We start from the raw sequence: 9,247 nt of genomic DNA on the forward strand, positions 1-9,247 counted from the left end.
CTGAGGTCCCTCCCCACCTCAAACCCTGCCCTCTCCAGGCTCTACCCCTCAAATCTACAGGTATTTCCCAATCTAGAGTTGGCAACCCTGTAACTGGCCATGGAACTGCTTTCCAGACCCTTGGAACCCAGAAAACATGGCACAGGAGGAGGTGCTTTTCTACCTTAGCTGCCACTGCATAGCCCCAAATCAATATAAGTCAGGGGTGGAGGGAACCATACCTGTTACCATGAGGCTGTCCTCCCATACAACCCACTTGGGGCAGCAAAATGACTTGAGACAGCCCTGCCTTGTAGCTAAGCAGAAGGAAATGAAGCATTTCGAATGTGAGCCTGGATCTGCAAGATTTTCTAACATTTCGTGAGGCAACAGGGCCAGGCGTTTCCATGTGGGAATGAATAGCAGCTCACCCAAATAGGTTTAGGAAAAAACAAAACCCAACACCCCAATCCTGGATGAAAATGTCAAGCGTAAATCATTCATAAAATCAACTGGCATGGCCAATGCGTCTGTCCACACCATCGGAGGAGGAGGAGGAGGAGGAGGAGGAGGATTTATACCTCGCCAGGGCTCTTTTTATAGAAAAAGCCCAGCAGGAACCCATTAGCATAATAGGCCACACCCAACAGCTAAACTCATTAGCATATTAGGCCACACCCTGACCACACCACTCATTAGCACATTAGGCCACACCCCCAAGTTACCAGAAGTGTGGTCATCCAGCCACACCCACCTTTCCCTTCTTATTCTGTTTACCTTGTTTGTTGTCAAAACCCAGGGCTTTTTTTTGTAGCAGGAACTCCTTTGCATGTTAGGCCACACACCCCTAATGTAGCCAATCCTAATGAGTTTCTGCTATTGGGTGTGGCCTATTATGCTAATGAGTTCCTGCTGGGCATGGCCAACTCAGGAGCCAGCCAGAACTCCGTTCCTGCGCGTTCCTGCCCAAAAATAGCCCTGTACCTCGCCCTTCACTACCCAAAGGAGTCTCAGAGCGGCTTACAAACTCCTTTCCCTTCCCCTCCCCACAACAGACACCCTGTGAGGTAGGTGGGGCTGAGAGAGCTCTGACAGAAAGTGCCTTTTTTTCAAGACCCAGAGATGCTCTCCTTTTAGTAAAAAAAAAAGGGGGGGGAGCCCCACAGGTGCGTGGCACCTAGGCACATTGCTGCAACCCTAGGGGTCTTGCTCTGGATGTAGTTCTTTCTCTCTCATTGGCAGGGTTTTCCCCCCCAAAAAACAAAAGGCCTGCAGGCATCTGGATTACAGGGAAAGGAAGCCCACGTTTTCTTTGCAAGTCGAGACAGATAAAGCTACAGAGAAGCAGCCCCTTTACCCCAGCTGTGGTGGTGCTCTGTGGCTGGTACATCATAATGACATGAAAATGAGGCTGAGTGACACTGTTATTAACCTTTGTTACCTCAATAAATCATAGCAAACAGCGGCAATTACTCTGGTTTTCTGACAAATACTACTTACGCAGCAGATCTTCTCCCTTGTTCTCCGCGTGCGACAGGCTCTGTCTTTAACGACTGGAAGCGGAGCCGTGCAGCTGCGCATATCAATGTCTTGAAAGCGACGGCAATAATTGAGTGCTCTTTCATAATAGCCTGTAACAGACTTTGTGTGGCTCTTCTCCTCCCGTAGTTGGGGGTGGGGGGGGGGGAAGCAGCAGTGGAAAGGCTGAGCATCGGGGACTTGGATTCCATGCTCTTTGTCAGTATGCATGGGTGCTCCCTGAATTGGAAACAGTCACAGCGCAGTAGCAGAATCCATGTTTTGTATAATGCAGGCAATCCCAGGTTTGGGGTTATCTCGATTACATCAGATCTCTGAAGTTAAGCGGGGTTGGCCCTGGTTAGTACTTGTGTGGGGGGCCACTAGGGATGCTGGCCTCCAGGTGGAACCTGACAATCCCCAGGATTACAGAGTTTGGTTCCCCTGGAGAAAATGGCTGCTTTGGAGGGTGGACTCTGTGGCATTCTACCCCATTGAGGCCCCGGTCACACGAATGGTTTTGGGCCGGGAGAGGGACGGATCAGGGGCGCAGCAAATGGGCGTGATCCCACCGCAACATCTGGGAAGCGTTGCACCCCCATCCCCGATCCGGCCTTTCACCTGAAAAACCGCAGCAAAAATAAACCACCTACCGAGGTGGTTTTTCCAGCACGCCGCATCAAAGCCTGGCCGTGGGATCGCCGGCACGTCCTTCTGCCGGCGCATCCCCGGCTCCTGGCTGAACTGCACATGCTCAGACATGCGCAGTTCAGCAGTCTCCCTTTCCCCATCATGGCTTCCCCCGGCATCTGATCCTGACGGGGAGGGAATGCGCCGCGGCTCAGGGGATCAATGTGATCCCGCCGCCGCGTGTTTCTTTTGGTATAAAGCCGCACTTTCGCCCGTTCCTTTCCCCCCGTGTGGCAGGGACCTGAGTTCCCTATCCTCCCCCGGCTCCATCCCCAAATCTCCAGGAGATTATTTATTTATTTATTTATTTGTGGATTTATATCCCACCCTCCCCAAAGGCTCAGGGTGGCTAACAACAGGGCACGAAAGCCAGAGTTAAAACAATAAGAACAGAATAAAACAGTAAAATACAATACCATACGCTAAAATGTTGGTGCTCTAAAGGTCACATAGTTCGTTAATTGCAAGTTGGGGTTCTGCCATTATTTATACCAGACCAACAACATACATCCCAACAGCGTTGTCATCCCATCTTCATCCAGGAACATCTCGCACCCAATGATACCCATACAAGTGGTGGTAAAGGTGCGGTGGTGGAAGATAACGGTGATGGAATAGTGGTGGTGGAATAGTGGTGGTGGCGGCTCCTACCCAAAAGCCTGGCAGAAGAGCTCCGTCTTACAGGCCCTGCGGAATTCCGCAAGGTCCCGCAGGGCCCAGATCTCCTCTGGGAGCTCATTCCACCAGGTAGGAGCCGCCACCGGAAACGCCCTGGCCCTGGAAACAGCAAATTTGATATTCCTGGGGCCTAGAATTACCAGGAGATTTTGACTCCCCGACCGTAGTGCCCTTGGGGGAACATGCGGGGAAAGGCGGTCCCTTAGGTAAGCCGGAACCTGCCCATGTAGGGCTTTAAAGGTAAGAACCAGCACTTATAAGCAGATTCGGTACGCCATGGGCAGCCAGTGCAGCGCTTTCAGCACTGGCCGGATGTGGTCCCGTCTAGAGAGGCCCATCAGCAGCCTGGCTGCAGCATTCTTCACTAGCTGCAGCTTCTGAATCTGCGACAAAGGCAGCCCTATGTTTTCCCAACCTGGATCTGGCGACCCTTTCCCTGCATCCCCCGCCGGTGGCCAGTGGGGACCTGGCAACCCTAGACCAATGCTCCCTCTAGGGTTGCCAAGTCGTACCTCGTCCTGAAGCAGGGGACTCCTGTGTCAATCCCAGAGCACGTGCACGTGCGCTTCGCGTGCATGCGCCGCATCCACGTCACCAGGAAGTGACGCGACCACGCCGGGCACACTGGGGGCGGGGCCACGACCATCCAAGGGAAAACCATAGAGTTTTCCCTCGGATGACCGTGGACCCGCCCCCAGCGTGCCCAGCGTGGTTGCGTCACTTCCTGGTGACGTGCACGTCGGGGTGGAGTTCCCCCCGGGGCCCGATCCGGCGGCGGCGGGGAACGGGCCTCTGGGGCGGGGGGTTCCCCGCCCCCCGTGGGGACTTGGCAAGACTAGCTCCCTCTAGGCCGTGGAGTCTTCTGAGCAAACATTCTGATAGCCTCAATCAGGAGCCACCACAGAGTAGGGTTACCAAGCTCCAGGTGGGGCATGGAGATCTCCCAGAATTACAACTGATCTCCAGACTCCAGAGATCAGCTCCCCTGGGGAAAATGGCTGCTTCGAAGGGTGGACTCTGTGGCATTATACCCCACTGAGTTCCCTATCCTCCCCAAACCCCGACCTCCCGAGGCTCCACGCCCAAAATCTCCAGGCATTTCCCAGTTTGGACCTGGCAATCCCATCACAGAGAATGCCCAAGAATGGGGATCTTACCCCCCCCCTTGTAATAATTCAAGGGCATGGTGTGGGCAGATGCCAAACCCCAAAGCAAATTCCCAAATTCCCCGGGGTCCACCCCCCAATGCTCCCCCTAAGCTATGGAGTCTGGTGAGCAAAAATTCTGCTCTGTGAGCTACTGGCATTAAAGTTGTGAGTGAGGGATTTGGCCGCTGCATCAATGAGTTTGCTCTGGAGCCCTCCTTCCTGAGCTGAGACAGAAACGTGTGAGCCGGAGGCTAAAAAACCTGTGAGCTAGCTCACACTAGCTCAGCTTAGAGGGAACATTGCCCCCACACACACACACACACAATCTCAAAGAATTTCCTGACCCAGAAGTGGCAACTCTAAAAGGGAGGGAAAGGCACTCTGCCCATGCTCAGAGACATTCTGGCAGTCCTCGGCAAAGCCTTTGAATGTGAAAAAAAAATACAGTTTGGAAGCAAACCCTCAGCCCGGACTCTCTTATCCCTCCCTAATGAGGCGAGCAGTTGAAGAGGTCATTGCTCAGGAAGGAGAAGCCACTTCAACACCTCTCGCCACCGAGGGCTTATTTGTTTTTAAATGAAGTCCCTGCTCCTCGTCGCCAGACCCGTTGTGTTTTTATCGATGGATCTGGAGGACTCGTTTTCTTCGCAAGTCCACTCGAATCTAATTTAGGAGAGAAAAAGCTTTGTCATAGTCCTCCGCTGGTGACTTATGTGTTCCGAGTTGACTTTGTTTCCCCCCAATCTTATTAAGAACCTATTACACAGCCAACAGGGGCCTTCGGAGTATGTAAGGTTAGGGGAGAGCCAAGCTTTATTGCTGACAGAGGAGGCATTCAAAGGACAGGGAGAGAAACAGAGAGAGGAGAACCAAATAGACATCAATCAGCCCGGAAGGTCAGTGAGAAGAGTCCAAACCCTTCCAAGAGTTTTTCATTTAGCTGTTTTCCTTGGAAGAAGACACAGATCCCAATAGGGTCGCCTCCTCTAGCTTGGGAAATTCCTGGATATTTGAGGGCTGGGCAAGGTTGCCAATAGGGTTGCCAAATCCACTTACCCCTCGGAGCGGGGGAGCCTCGTTGGTGTCCGGGAGGTTGTTTTGTGCGCGTGTACGTGCCGGCAGGACGTCACCAGAAGTGACGTGCGATGTTGCTGACGTTGGGGGCATGGCCGAGCTCGTCGGGGGGGAAACCATATGGTTTCCCCCCCGACGAGCTCAGCCACGCCCCCAATGTCAGCAACGTGGCTGCGTCACCTCCGGTGATGCAGCTTCGGGGGCGGGGTTCCCCCCGGGCCCCGATTCCACCGGGGCGGAAATCGGGGCTCCGAAGCGGGGGATTCCCCACCCCCTGGGCCCATTTGGCAACCCTAGTTGCCAACCTCCAGGTGGTGGCCAGAGATCTCCTGGGATCACGACTGATCTCCAGATGACAGAGATCAGTCCCCCTGGAGAAAATGGCTGCTTTGGAAGATGGAGTCTGAGGATTATACCTGGCTGGGGTCTCTCCCCCTCTTCGAACCCTGCCCTTCGCAGGTTCCGCCCCCAAATCCCCAGGAATCTCCTGACCTGGAGTTGGCAGCCCTAGGGCTGGGGAGGGCTTGGGGAGGGACCTCAGCAAGGATAAGGCCCTAAAGTCCACCCTTCAGAGGAGCCATTTGCTTCAGAGGAACTGATCTCTGTCGTCTGGTCTGATTCAGTCATTATAGGGTTAATCTGTTTACTTTGTGTGCTATCGTTTAGACTGACCTAGCAGGAAACCTGGCACAGAGCCAATGAAAACAAAGCCTGCAAATCTAAGTCTGTTTACTCACAATCATTGGTTAATGCATTCAGGTGGCTTCCTTCTAGGGGTCAAGAAGAAGAAGAATCTCCATTACAGCTGTTGTTGTGAGACCATGTGGTCGGTCTGTTCTGTAGCTGAAGAGATGTAGCTTTAGGCTTTGCTATTTTGTAGCTCTTCCTGTGTACCCTTCCCTTAGAAATAAAGATTTTTACGCAGAAAGAAATGACTCCTATCCAGTGAAGCAAAGATATATTGCAAACTCCGAATATCTAAGTATTTTTGCCAATTTTTCTAACAAAAGCAAGTTATGGGGTCCTAATTCATACCCAAACACGTTCATCCGCAAGAGCAAACAGAATCTGCATAAGGCCCAGATTGGCCATTCATACCTCTGTTCAGTTGGATAGAAATACAACCGGGGATGTTACCGAATTTCATGACCAAGCTCTTTTGACACCAGATCTCAGTTTCAGACATGAATCTTCTCCACTTAGGACTAAACTGTCTTCCCCCCCCCCTTCTTGACCACACTAAGGCGATTCAACAGAATGATTAAATTCAGGGCTATTTTTGGGCAGGAACGCACAGGAACGGAGTTCCGGCTGGCTCCCAAGTTGGCCACACCCAGCAAGAACTCATTAGCATAATAGGCCACATCCAACAGCAGAATACTCATTAGGATTGGATACAATTAGGGGTGTGTGGCCTAACATGCAAAAACCCCTGGGTTTTGACAGCAAACAAGATCAAGAGAATAAGAAGCAAAAGGTGGGTGTGGCTGGATGACCACGCTTCTGGTAACATGGGGGTGTGGCCTAATATACAAATGAGCTGTGCTGTCAGGGGTGTGGCCTAATATGCTAATGAGTTCCTGCTGTTGGGTATGGCCTATTGTGCTAATGAGTTCCTGCTGGGCTTTTTCTACAAAAAAAACCCCTGATTAAATTGCATATGAACAGCACCAAAAACAGCACTGAGAAAGATAATAGTGCAGGATACGTTGGAAAGAGAAAGGACCGACGTGAGATGGTTCCCTTCGGTTTGCAAGACCTGAGACAGGCTGTTAAGGAGAGGATGTTTTGGAGGTCATTAATTCATGGGGTCAAGGTAAGTCGAAAGCAACGTGACACCACTTAATGCACAGAGCCACAAAAATGGCGCCGAAGACACAAATGGCATGAGAATGCCACAGGAAAACAAGGCCTGCCAGTACCAAAGATGAGGTGGTGGCAGGGCATTTCTCTAAAGGCAATAGGGCTATATTGGAAGGGAAGAGGTCATGGTACAGCCTGAACTCGTCAGATCTTGGAAGCTAAGCAGGGTCGGTACTTGGATGGGAGACCGCCAAGGAAGGCACTGGCCAACCACCTCTGCCTCTCACCTGCCGCAAAAGCTCCTTGCTGGGGCCACCATAAGTCAGCTACGATGTGATGGCACCTTATGCACAACACGGCAATATTCTATCATAATGGTTCGTGATGGCACTTTTATAAAAGAATGGGACTGTGGACTAAACAAATGTGCAATCTGTATTATCTGTTTGCTGTATGTATTATCCTGCTCCCACCACATTGTCATCTATTAGGGCAGGGGACATGACTCAATGGAAGAGCATCTGCCTGGAATTGCAGAAGGTCCCAGGTTCAAGGCCTGGCATCTCCAGTTAAAAGGACCAGGCAGTAGGTGAGGCAAAAGACCTGTGCTTGAGACCCTGGAGAGCCACTGCTAGTCTGAGGAGTCAATACCTATTACCGCTCAGGCTCCACTGGAATGTTTTGGATTGCTAGCTATTGGGGGGTGGGGGAATGTGCAGATCTGTCTTCGCAGAGGAGGGAGAGCTTGTACCTGAATAAAACTTGGGCTTAAAGGTGCCCCTGGACTGTTTGGGGGGGCCAAGGGGGGGGCTCTGCAGCTTACCTGACTGCTTCTTGCTCTGACTGAGGGCTGCTGGGAGCAGGGGGTGGGGCTTGTTGCATGTGCCCGCCCCCTGGGCTCTTTACTGCTGGAGGTTTGCTCCTGTGCGCTCCTGCAGGAAATGACCCCTGTGTGTGTGTGTGTGTGTGTGTGTGTGTGTGTGTGTGTGTGTGTGTGTAGTTTTTCTTGGAAGCACAGAAGCTTTTTCGCAGTATCCCTAATTCTTCATGTTTCCCAATTAAGAGAAGAATGGTGTTCAGACAGATGACAAAGACGATATGACTCCGATGGTAACAAGAGAAAGAAATTTTACTTACAAAAAACAGAAGCACATCTTACATGACATATTCATGTAGGTACATTTTACTTATTGTGAACCGATTAATTCCACAAAGGTTAGCTTGCTACAGCTCCAAGCCCAGGTAAGAGAGAGAAGAAGCAGAGAGGTCCTATATAAGATGAAACACAGAAGGCAAACCAGGGTGGGAGAGAATCAACATCTAATCGATGAGAGGGTTGGGGCCAACTGCCAAGTGTCCCTGAGTGAGAGAATTGTTAACCCTTTCCCTCCCAGGTTCTCTTCCATGCAGAGTTGCAGTATCCAACAATACTGTCCTTGATGGACTGATAGTCTGATTCAGTATAAGGCAGCTTCAGGTGTATTCAGATGTGTACACTACGTAACACCATTTTTCTGCATCATTTAATGTATCATGTCTATCTCTTTTGCTTGTTTCAAATTCCTGCAGTCCTACTCTTATTGCATTACTTATTAGATGTCTCTTCCTACTGAGTGCACAGACTTGCACTGTGTAATCCGCCTCGCGTTCCAGTGAGAATGGTGGACTGCAAATGAATAAAAAATAAAATAAAATAAAATAAAAAACTAACAGAGACGTGTGTTCAAGATGGTTAGTCGTGTTAGTCTGTTTGTAGCAGCAGAAAAGAGCAAGAGTCCAGTAACACCTTAAGACTAATAAAATGTGTGGCAGGGGTTGAGCTTTTCTCAGTCACTGCTCACTTCCACAGATACCTGACATGACCAAAGTTTACAACAATACAAGAACTTGTGGGCACGCAATGAAATTGCTGAGCAGACAGGTTAGAATAGATAAAAGGAAGAACTTCTTCCCCCAAAGAGTGATAAACACATGGAATTCACTGCCACAGGAGGTGGTGGCGGCTACAAGCATGGACAGCTTCAAGAGGGAATTGGATAAATATATGGAGCAGAGGTTCATCAGTAGCTATTAGCCACAAGCAGTGTTCCCTCTAAGCAGAGTTAGTGTGCGCTAGCTCACAGTTTTTTAGCCTACAGCTCACACATTTTTGTCTTGGCTCAGGAAGGATGGCTCCAGAGCAAACTAATTTATGCAGCAGCCAAATTGCTCACTCACAACTTTAATGCTGGTAGCTCACAAAGTAGAATTTTTGCTCACAAGACTCCACAGCTTAGAGGGAACATAGGAACTCTGGGGCAAGCAGATGTCATTTCGGGGGGGATCGTGGGGGATCGCAGTTCCCCCGGGTGAGGTAC

Source organism: Gekko japonicus, unplaced genomic scaffold, assembly GCF_001447785.1.
Source record: "Gekko japonicus isolate JY-2015 unplaced genomic scaffold, Gekko_japonicus_V1.1 scaffold1130, whole genome shotgun sequence".
NCBI classification, from domain to species: Eukaryota; Metazoa; Chordata; class Lepidosauria; order Squamata; family Gekkonidae; genus Gekko; species Gekko japonicus.